The 10,004-nt window shown below is 38.2% G+C and overlaps 1 long non-coding RNA gene across 1 annotated transcript; it reads left to right on the forward strand.

Annotated features, from left to right (window-relative positions):
- Window positions 1–7: 7 nt before the first annotated feature.
- On the forward strand, window positions 8–8,502 carry LOC138176576 (uncharacterized). Its single transcript, XR_011172346.1, has 2 exons — window positions 8–4,821; window positions 4,852–8,502. It is a non-coding gene; the product is annotated as an uncharacterized lncRNA (long non-coding RNA).
- Window positions 8,503–10,004: the final 1,502 nt, after the last annotated feature.

Genomic DNA, 10,004 nt, shown 5'->3' on the forward strand with positions numbered 1-10,004 from the left:
TGGCTGAAGTTGGGAGGAGGAGTAGCTCATGGGAGGTAAATAGGTGGAGGAAATGAGTGGTTAGCATATTTGAGGAAGAATCAATATGTTTGTTGCAGTCCTGCAGTATGAGGGCAGGACAGAAAAACTGAGAGCCAGGTATCAAACTCACTGAGGAAGAACAGGGAATGACCTGGGGGCCGGTAGACAATAGCTACCAAGATTTTGATTGGGTTGTAGATATGAAGATATTTAAAGGAAGAGATTAAAAGATATTTAAAGGAGAGAAAGGTTACTTAGTGATAGAGGAGGAGGGAGAACATGGAAGTAGCAATGGAAAACAAGGAGTATTCCTACTCCTCCACCTTGACCAGTGAACTGAGAATGAGTAAAGCTTCAGTCAATGCTGGAAAGGGTGGCCAGGGAGGCTGTGTCATCGGGGGGCAGGTTTCAGTAAGAGCTAGTAGATGGAAGGAGGAGGAAAGGAAAAGATTTAAGGTGAAGGTAAGTTTGTCGCTTATGGAACAAGCATTCTAGAGGGCACAGTGGAAGGGCTAAATGGAGTTAGGTCAAAACTTTGGAGGGGGAGGGTTAAGGGGGATGGGAATGAGGAATTGGGTGGTACAGGTTTGGAATGAGTTTTAGATGATGATCTACAGGAGTTAAGAGTCACCAGGATATAAAGGTTATGCCCAGGTACAAAAATGTCCATCATTGAGTGAAGGGTTTCACCAAAGAAAGGCACAACAGGAGATGGGAGAAATAGATACTTTTTATAGGTTGTGACCTAGCATTTCCTAGATGATTAAAAAAAATCTAATTAATTAATATTTGCTTTACAACATTCAGTTTGATTTTTTTTTTAAAGATGATCTGAAGTGCTCTATGAAGACTAACTTTCTGTACTCTTTGTAGGGAAGAGTGATGATTCATAGAGTGAATAATAGCAAGTTATCCAAGTCATTTATCTATCACTTTGGATTGCAGTGTATGGGTATTCCTACTTTGCCCCATCCATCCCCACTGAAGTTGGCTTACCTTACAAGGTTTTACTTAGGCTGATTTTAAAATTAATTTGCACTCACTATGTATGTGTGTGTGTGATATATATATATATATCTCACTATATTTGCAGTATAGTGAGGGAAAGTAGCCCAGCAGTATGGTGAAGGATAAATTTTCTAAAGAGATAATTATTTAGTGGTAATATGTGTATAGACAATCAAGGACTGGCTGTACCATTATTTCTATTTTACCAAATGATTGTTAAATCATTACCAATTCACTACCAATGAATCTGAAGCCCAGAGAAGGTAAGAGACTCTCCCAAAATGAAGGGTTGTTAGCTGGGGAAGTGAGAACATGATACAGGAATTTCAGTTCTGTCTCCTGCTCACTCTGTCTGATCTATCCACCTCTTGCCATCTGTGCATTTGTATTGAGTAGAGGACCTTGCTTCTTTCTATGGGGGTATGGGAGATTCAGGTACCTGTTTTGGTCATTTTCTATATTCCTTAATGGGTTAAGACAGCCCTTCCCTGCAGTAGGGATTCTTGAAATAAGCATGTTAGTTTCAAGGAGGAGATTTTAACTGTTTTGAGAGCACAGAAGAACTACCGTTCAAAAGATTGTTTGAAAATTCAAGGAGAGGCCTTTTCTGGCAAAAGGTTTGGTGCTCCCCCAAGAACCACAGGGTTTGCTCAAAGCAGCAACTTAAGAGCCCTGCATGTGCTTGTGACCACAAAGATCCTTTGGGTTTGGTTGCAGTGAACGGGGGTGGTCTGTGCCTTACCTGAACTGAGACGGTTTTGACATCTCCCTCCAAGGCCTTCATCTGACACTCCAGCAATTCAAGGCTATTCACGGCTGCTTGATACTTATCCTTGTAAAGGTTTAAATTGCTTTCCAGGGAGAAGATCCTGTCTTCAGCCAAGGTAAGTTGTTCCTGAGATATTTGGAGCTTCTCCTGAAGTCTTATGTTGTTTTCCTTATTCTTCTCCATCTCTTCCTCATAGATTGTGACCTGTTAGTACGGCACTACCAAGAGTTAGCCATCTCACAGATACGTTTGATTGAGGAAGTGTCTCTACATGAACAGTTACTTACACATTTAACTGTTCAGTATTTATTGAACGAATGAATCAATAGATGAAAGACTCCAAATAAGAATAATTGAAACCCAAAGTATGATGTCATTGACTAAGTTGAGATTGTTAATTGACTAAATTTCATGAACCTCACCCCAAATCTTCACCTGACCTTATCACCCAGCCATATGCATCCCTATTTTCTAGCACAGCACCTAGAACATGGTAGATGCTTAATGAATCTTGTTGAATGGTCTATCATAGGAAAAGTATAATTAATATTCTCAATTTGTATTGTCTCTCAGATTGAAAAGCTGATGGACCAGTTTTTCAGTACAACCATATTGTGACTTTGGGAGTTGGGCAGTCAAGCCAATCATCATTTTAGAAAGGTAAAGCTTTGAAAATTGGAATGCCACCCCAGAGGAAACCCAAGATTGTCCAAAAGTAAGTCCAGACTCAGAAACAAAAATCAAATCAGCTAAAAGCCCATAATTGTTTGATTTGGTAAAAGAGATTAGATTGTTGTGATAGTTTTGAATGAGGACTTCAAGCTTTACTCAAAGTGTAGGAAAACTTTCTTATTGAAAGGGACAGACAGTGTTTAGTGGCTAATGAATTATCAGAAAATGAAATGGAAAGACGTACTACTTTGGCTGCTGTGGATTAATTACATCAATAGATATAAAAAGGTTACCAAGATCATACTTCTTAAATGGACCAATGAAAGGATCAACACCAGATTATAGATACATATAAATAAATAAGCCCCAGAGTACATTGGAGAATATTCACTGTTTTCTATAGTGAGATAGAGTCTTAATAACGAATCAACATATTCTGGCCAGAAAATTCAATATTCTGTTATTTGATTAACCTTAGGTCACGCTTCCTTCATGAAGCCTTTTCCAATCCGTTAGCTGTTTAGTGTACTTCCTCCCAAAATTAATTTGAATCTATTTTGTATATGTTCTCTCTCTCTCTGTCTCTCTCTCCCTCCATATATCTATATACGGAGAGAGAATGGAGAAAGATATGTATCTCTCTCCATATATATAACATATATATATGGAGAGTATATATGTGTATATACATGTGTAAGTGTGTGTATATATGTATGTATATATATGGAGAGATGTATAAAGATATGTATAGACATGTTCTATCCCCCATTTTAAATCCTTTAAGTGTTAAATTGTATGAGATAGATATATAAACACCACAGTAATTCATAGTAAGGAGAGAGAGAATATAAACTGTGGCAATCTGGGAAGACTTCATGGACAGTTCCATTGATCCAAATAATCTTGAGAAGAACTCTGATAGTCAAATTAAATCTGACAGTCTAAGCTGATTACACATGGCCATCCCTCATCTGAGATACATTTCAGGAATTATTGTGTTCAAGGTGGTCACTGGGTAAAGGAGGAGAGGAGAGGAGAGGAGAAGAGAGGGGCATTTGAAATTCAGACAGTTTTGCACTTCCGTGCTCAGAAGAATTCAGTTTGAGGAACTTGGCAGAATGCCTAGAAGTATCTGTTTGGATCTCTCTTTAGCCTTTTACTCATTTGTACAGGCCAGGGTCACTTTATCTGAGTTAGGATATCTTGTGGGAGGCATAGTTTCTCTCAATGAAATCAACCCCTTTGAACCATTCAGGTTTAACCCAGCCTTGTAAATAGTGTTCTGAAATCACTGGGCAGATAACACTTACCCTCTGGGGCTTCTTCTTACTGCTTACCTTTCCCATCTTTTTCTCTTACTTTCTCTGTCTCTGGTCAGTGGTGCTTACTTTTTCCCCTCCTTTTGATAGCTACACCCCTCAAAAATCCCTACATTTTAAGCATTATCACCACTCTAGAAGCATTGGTCAGTCAGTCAGCAAGCATTTATTAAGTGCTTGTTGTGTGCCAAGAACTATGCAAAGAACTGGCATTATAGAGGAAAAACTCACTCCCTGGCCTCAAGGAGCTCACATTCTAGTGAAGAAGACAACATATAAATAGCTACACACATGCAAGGAAAATGCAGGGTGGATGAAATGTAACCTCTGATGGAAGGTACTAGCAGCAGCAGGGGCTGGGAAGAGTCTTCTGTAGAAGGGGAATTTGAACTGAGTCTTGACAGAAGCCAAGGAAGCTAAGAAGGAGTGAGTAGGTGGGGATTCTAGGCACAGAGGTACAGGAAAGGTGCAGAGGGGAGAAGATGGTGGTTGTGGGCAGCAAAGAGCAGGAATGCAGGTGGTGTTGGACTGAAGTATGTGGAGCATTCTCCTTACAAAGTATAAGAAGACCGGAAAGGTAGGAAAGGACCAGGCAGGGAAGGGCTTTAAATACCAAAGAGAGGAGTTTATATTTGATTCTGGATGTAACAAGGAGACAGTGGGAGCTTACTGAACAGTGGGGTGACCTGATTTTTAGGAAAATCATTTTGGCAGTTGAGTGGAAGACAGATTGGAGTGGGGAGAGAGCTGAAGCAAGGAGACCAATTAGAATATTTCATTGCACTCCAGATAAGTACAAAATGCACAAAATATCTGGGGATCAATCTACCAAAAAGCACACATAATATGTGTACAGATTGAATCATAAAGTTCTCCTTAAAGAAATAAAGAACAACTTAAACAGCTGGAGGAATATTCAGTGCTCATGGTTGGGTTGTCCCAATATAGTAAAAATGTCAATGCTACCAAAGTTAATTTACATTTTAACGCTACACCAAATTATCAAAAGGATACTTTACAGAAAAAGAAAAGGTCTAGAATATCAAGGGAAATAATGAAAAGGTAGGGGAAAAAGAGGGATGACCTTTCTAGATATCAAACTATATTATAAAGCAGTGGAACCTTCGAGTATTGGTTAAAAAATATATAGAAATCAATAGAAAGGACTAAATAATGGAGAATTTCCCTGACCCTGTTTCCTAACATTTCCCTGACCCACCAGCCAATCTAGCAACTCTGTCAAAAAAAGGAAGTGTCTAGCATGATTTGTTTTTGATGTAGCCAAACCATACTTTTAATTACACATTAGAAAACCAATGAAGCTAAAACTAGAAGAGTAGGGAAAAGGGAAAAATGTTTTCAGCAAGTCTCTCTGATAAATGTCTCATTTCTCAAATATATAGAGAAGTGAACCAAATTTATAAAAGTAGGAGACATTCCCCATTTGATAAGTGGTTAAAAGACATGAACAGGCAATTTTTAAGAAGAGATCAAAACTAACAGAAGTTATAGAAAAAATGCTTTAAATCACTAATAATTTAGAGAAATGTAAAATAAAGCAACTCTTAGGTACCACCTCACACCCATCAGATTGACTAAGACATGAGAGAAAAGAAAAATGATAAAAGCTGGAAGTGATGTGGGAAAATAGGAATATTAGTGTATTGTTGGGGGAGTTGTGGTCAATCCATTCTGAAGAACAATTTGGAATTATGCCCAAAGGGCTATAAAATTATGCATACTCTTTGACCCAAAAATACTGCTACCAGATCTATACCTCAAGGAGATGAAAGGAAAAGGATTCATATATGCAAAAATATTTATAGCAGTGCTATAAATTGAATGGCAAAGAATTGGAAAGTGAGAGGATGACCATCAATTGGGTAATGGCTGAACAAGTTATGGTGCATGAATGTGATGCAATACTATTGTACTATAAGAAATGATGAGCAGGATGGTTTCAGAAAAACTTGGGAAGACTTATGAACTGATACAAAATGAAATGAGGAGAACCAGGAAAACAGTCTATACAGTTTACAGCAATATTATAAAGATAATCAACTGTGAAAGACTCAGTAAACTGACCAATACAATGTTCCACTGGAAGTCCAAAGGACTCTTACGATGTAAAATGTTATTCACCTTGAGATAGAGAACTGATGGACTCTGGGTGCAGACTGAAACTTTTTTCCCCACTTTATTTTTCTTTTCAATCCAATCACAATTTCAGGAGAGTGATACTAATGATGCATGCTATTGATCCATCTCTTCCAGACAGGGGAAGGCCCCAAACTGCAGAACGAGACATATTTCTCATGGCCAGTGTGGAGTCTGTTTTCTTCAGCACTGCATTTGTTACAAGGGTTTTCTTTTTCTTTTTCTAACGGTAGGAGGGGGAAAAAATAAATGCTTGTTTTTTGGGGGGTGGAGGGGAGGGAGAAAAACAACTGGAGGAAGGGTACAAGGGATAAGGAAAGCAAAGGGTCATGGTTTGCTCCTAAGGCTACTGTGACAAGAAGTAGCCCCGTGTCTTCAGGGAGTAGCAAAGAAGAGCCTGTTACCATTCTAGCCATAGCCCTGGTAACAGAGTACCAGTTTATGGATACTTAAATGCTGGTAGATTGTGAAGTAAGGCAGAGATGATTAAATAAGTAAATAAAGACTCATCAATAATATTCTCTTGTCGCAAACATTACTAACAAACAAAATGCCTTTGCACATCTTATTCCTTTTGGGTTCCCTTTCTTTCAGAGGTTGACTCAGTGAAGATTCATCTTCGAAATGGTACAGCCTTGGATTATTAGGAAATAGGAAGCTAGAGTGTACCCCAACAGTGTTGAACTGGATTGCATTTTGCTGAGTTTCCATGATACTTTGCATACTTTACCCAATGAGAAACTAACATTGGGCACCATAACCTCTCCTTCCTTTGCCTTCCCTTCTCTCTGCCATGGGTGTATTTTTCTCATCATCCAGAAAAATTATGGAAGAAACTTTTAAAATTTTATTTTATTTTTGAAAAAAAGCCACCTCCTCCATAAACCCTAAACCTATATGTGTTTATATCTTAAATGAAATGTGGAAATTTCCTGACAGCAGAAGCAAGTGCTACAAATAGTGACAAGCCTCAATATTTACTGAGTGCAAAAAACTCATGATTTTCTTAGCATGGAGATAATATTGAAAGCCTCCAGTTCTTCTTTAGATTGGTATAACATGGCATTTTAGACAGCTATAAAGGTGCAAAGAACTCTATAAAACCAGCTAGTTGGGAAGGATCAGTCCATTCCTCTCTAGTATCAGGGAGCAGAGGTATATTTTATACCATCTCACTTGTTATAAAGACATTCTGAAACTATTTCTGTCTGCTGAAAAACTGTAGTGTTTGTCTCCAGAGTCACCACATGAAACATTTTCTAAGATAGTTTTATATTCTTTGGGCTGGAACAGAGCAGCCCAATAAGGAGAAGACAAGGGAAGGGCATTTCACATTCAGACACCATTGACATTCACGAGACTTGGAGGAATGCCTGGATGTATTTAAATCCTTTTAAATTTCCACTTATTTATTCTCATGTGTTCAAAAGGTTTTTATTTTCCTTAATTCAAAGTGAATAGAAAATGGGCTGCTAAAGAATTGTTTCTATTTAATTTGCATATGAGTCAAAGAAAAGTATAATTGAAGGCATCATTGCATTTCCTGTTACCCCTTTGTTGTTGAAATGTTTTTTCTCCATACAATGAGGATATGAATATTTTATAAACTTCTATTTTGACCTCCAAATGGAGATCTAGAGAAATCAAGCAAGTTGGACATAATTTAATAGCAACTTGATTAGTGCTTAGAATAAGAATCCTAGAATGACAGAGGTAGGCCACATTTCCAGAGGTCATCTGGTCCAGAACTGGTCTCGGGCAGGGCTTGCATCCAACTCTAAGCCATGACTTCCTACAGGAACTGGTTTCCATGGCTAGTCAACCTTGCTGTCCATGGAAATCCTAATAGATCGACTTTGTTGGTTCTAAATGGCTCTTGCTTCTCCCTTACCTTGGTGGGCTCTCATTTGATCATGAAAGGAAATTAATTGGTCTGGCACGATTGGCTTTTTGAAGAGCTATACTCGTTACCACAACAATTTGTGCTTTTCAGGATGAGGTTAATTGATTCATGATTAGTTCCAGTATCTTCTCTGTCATCCAGCTTAACTGCTCCCATAATGACTAGAAATGTCCTTACTGACCTTTTCTTAAAAAAAACTAAAAATATCATTTGCACTTTTTTAGTCCATAGGGACTTACTCATCCTCTTCCTTTTTAAGTTCTCAAAATCCCAGCAGTTCCACAAGCACACCTGCTAATTCTTCAGTGTGTTTTTGTGTCTGTCATCAGGTCCTTCTGATTTGCCTATGTCTAACTTTTTAAAAGACTCTCCAACCACACTTCCTGCTGTTTCTTCACAGGGAGTGATCATTCTGGTTATTTGATCACAGTTTTGTTTGTTTGTTTAAGACAGAAGTTTAAAAAAAATCCCACTGCCTATTTGCAGACATCGCTATCAATTTTCCTTCCCTATGTAAGTGTGTGACATTTTCCTTGTAGTTCTTGTTTTGCCTCCTAAAACTAAATAATGTTTATCTGTTACCTTTCGGGTATATCTCTTGCCCTCTATGGTGAAGTGAATCTGTATGCAGAACTGTTTTTTTTTTTTATAAAGCATCCTTGAATTACTTTTTGTCCTTTAGATTTTCTTCTTACCAACACTTCAAACTTTGTTTTTTCACTTTTCTTAGTTTTCTGAATTTTCTTTTTCCATCCCCAAGTATTACAAATTGTATCAATTTGTTGTTCTCTTTGCTAAGACCTAATTCTCTCTTTTAGTCCTCAGTGAATTTCTGTTTTTGTAAGAACCAAATCCAGAGGGGCATCTGCTCTGCCTTGTCTAGTCTTCTAAATTTCATGCTGATGTCCTGTCCTTAAGACCCTCCAATTAGTGGAGTGACAATATGTAGTCTCCTACATCATTTCTTTTTCTAGTGGAAATCTGAGTAAAGAGAGAGTCTGCTGTCATTATCAGGCCCAGAGTTGTTCTAGAAAATTCTGTTAAGAGATCCTCATGCACTTCTTCCTGGTTAAGCATCTCCTTAATACACTATCTCCTTTATAACTGAGTAGATCATGGAATTACAGAGTTGGAAAGCACTTTCTAGGTCATCTAGGTCCACCCCTACCTGAAGTATATATAGCTTATGGACAAGGAAAGAAGATGAATTGTTAGGTAAGAATAACAAATATCGGATGTTCACTGAAAGCAAAATTCAAAACCATTTACTTTAAAAATCCAGTCAACAGCCCAAAGTTTTCATCTCTAGCTGCTTCTTCTTAATCTTTATTTTTAGCTTAACTCAGAAGTTTCTCTTGATTTCTGAGTTTTGTTGTGTGTTTAAATAATATCTCTGATATATGGGCTACGTTGCTTCCCTTTCCCCCTTCTTAACCTTTCTGAATGAATTCTATTCTTACCAGCTTGGCGTTTAGTCAAACACCATTACATTAAGGCTCAATTTTCCACTGAAGACATTGTGAGCTTGAAGTAAAGCCTTCGGTTTCTCCAGTTTATTTCCTCTGAAATTTGCACGTCTCTCTCAAGTCCTATATGTCATAATGTCAGATAATTTTGTCTTCTGCCCCCTTGCTTCTGAGCTAACCTCATTAGTCTTTCCCAAGTTTAGTTTCCAGCAGATGGAGCAGATCTATAGGGAAACACTTGGTCATATGTGGATGTGGCTTTCAGAATGGAGACCTGTCAGGGCAGGTCTGTGTTTCCCAAATAAACAGATGGGTAAAAAAAAGGAAGGTAGCTGTGGCAGTTGGCATGATTGTGTATCTGTAGAAGACGATACGATAAATACACGTCCATATCTAACTATTTGTGCTTACATGGGGAAGAAATTGAAATTCTGCTGTAAGTGCCAGAAAGAAGCGGGAACGCTTTGACTGTGGTTTCATGCCGTTGGACCATCTTCCCAGCAATTAGAAAAAGGCAAATGCCGGTTCCAGGGACAGAGAGCTGCAGGGGCTCTTGGTCACGTGACTCTCCTGTCTCAGAAGAGAATTGCTTAATAAGTAAAACTCACTGCAGCAATATGAAAATCTCTCTCTACATCTGGCAGAGGAATCTAGATATAATTGTGGAGCCGAGGGTAATATTAATAGAA

The sequence above is a fragment of the Petaurus breviceps genome, unplaced genomic scaffold, assembly GCF_028583685.1.
Source record: "Petaurus breviceps papuanus isolate PSGF00001 unplaced genomic scaffold, PetGlider_PUasm1.0 89998, whole genome shotgun sequence".
In the NCBI taxonomy this organism is placed as follows: Eukaryota; Metazoa; Chordata; class Mammalia; order Diprotodontia; family Petauridae; genus Petaurus; species Petaurus breviceps.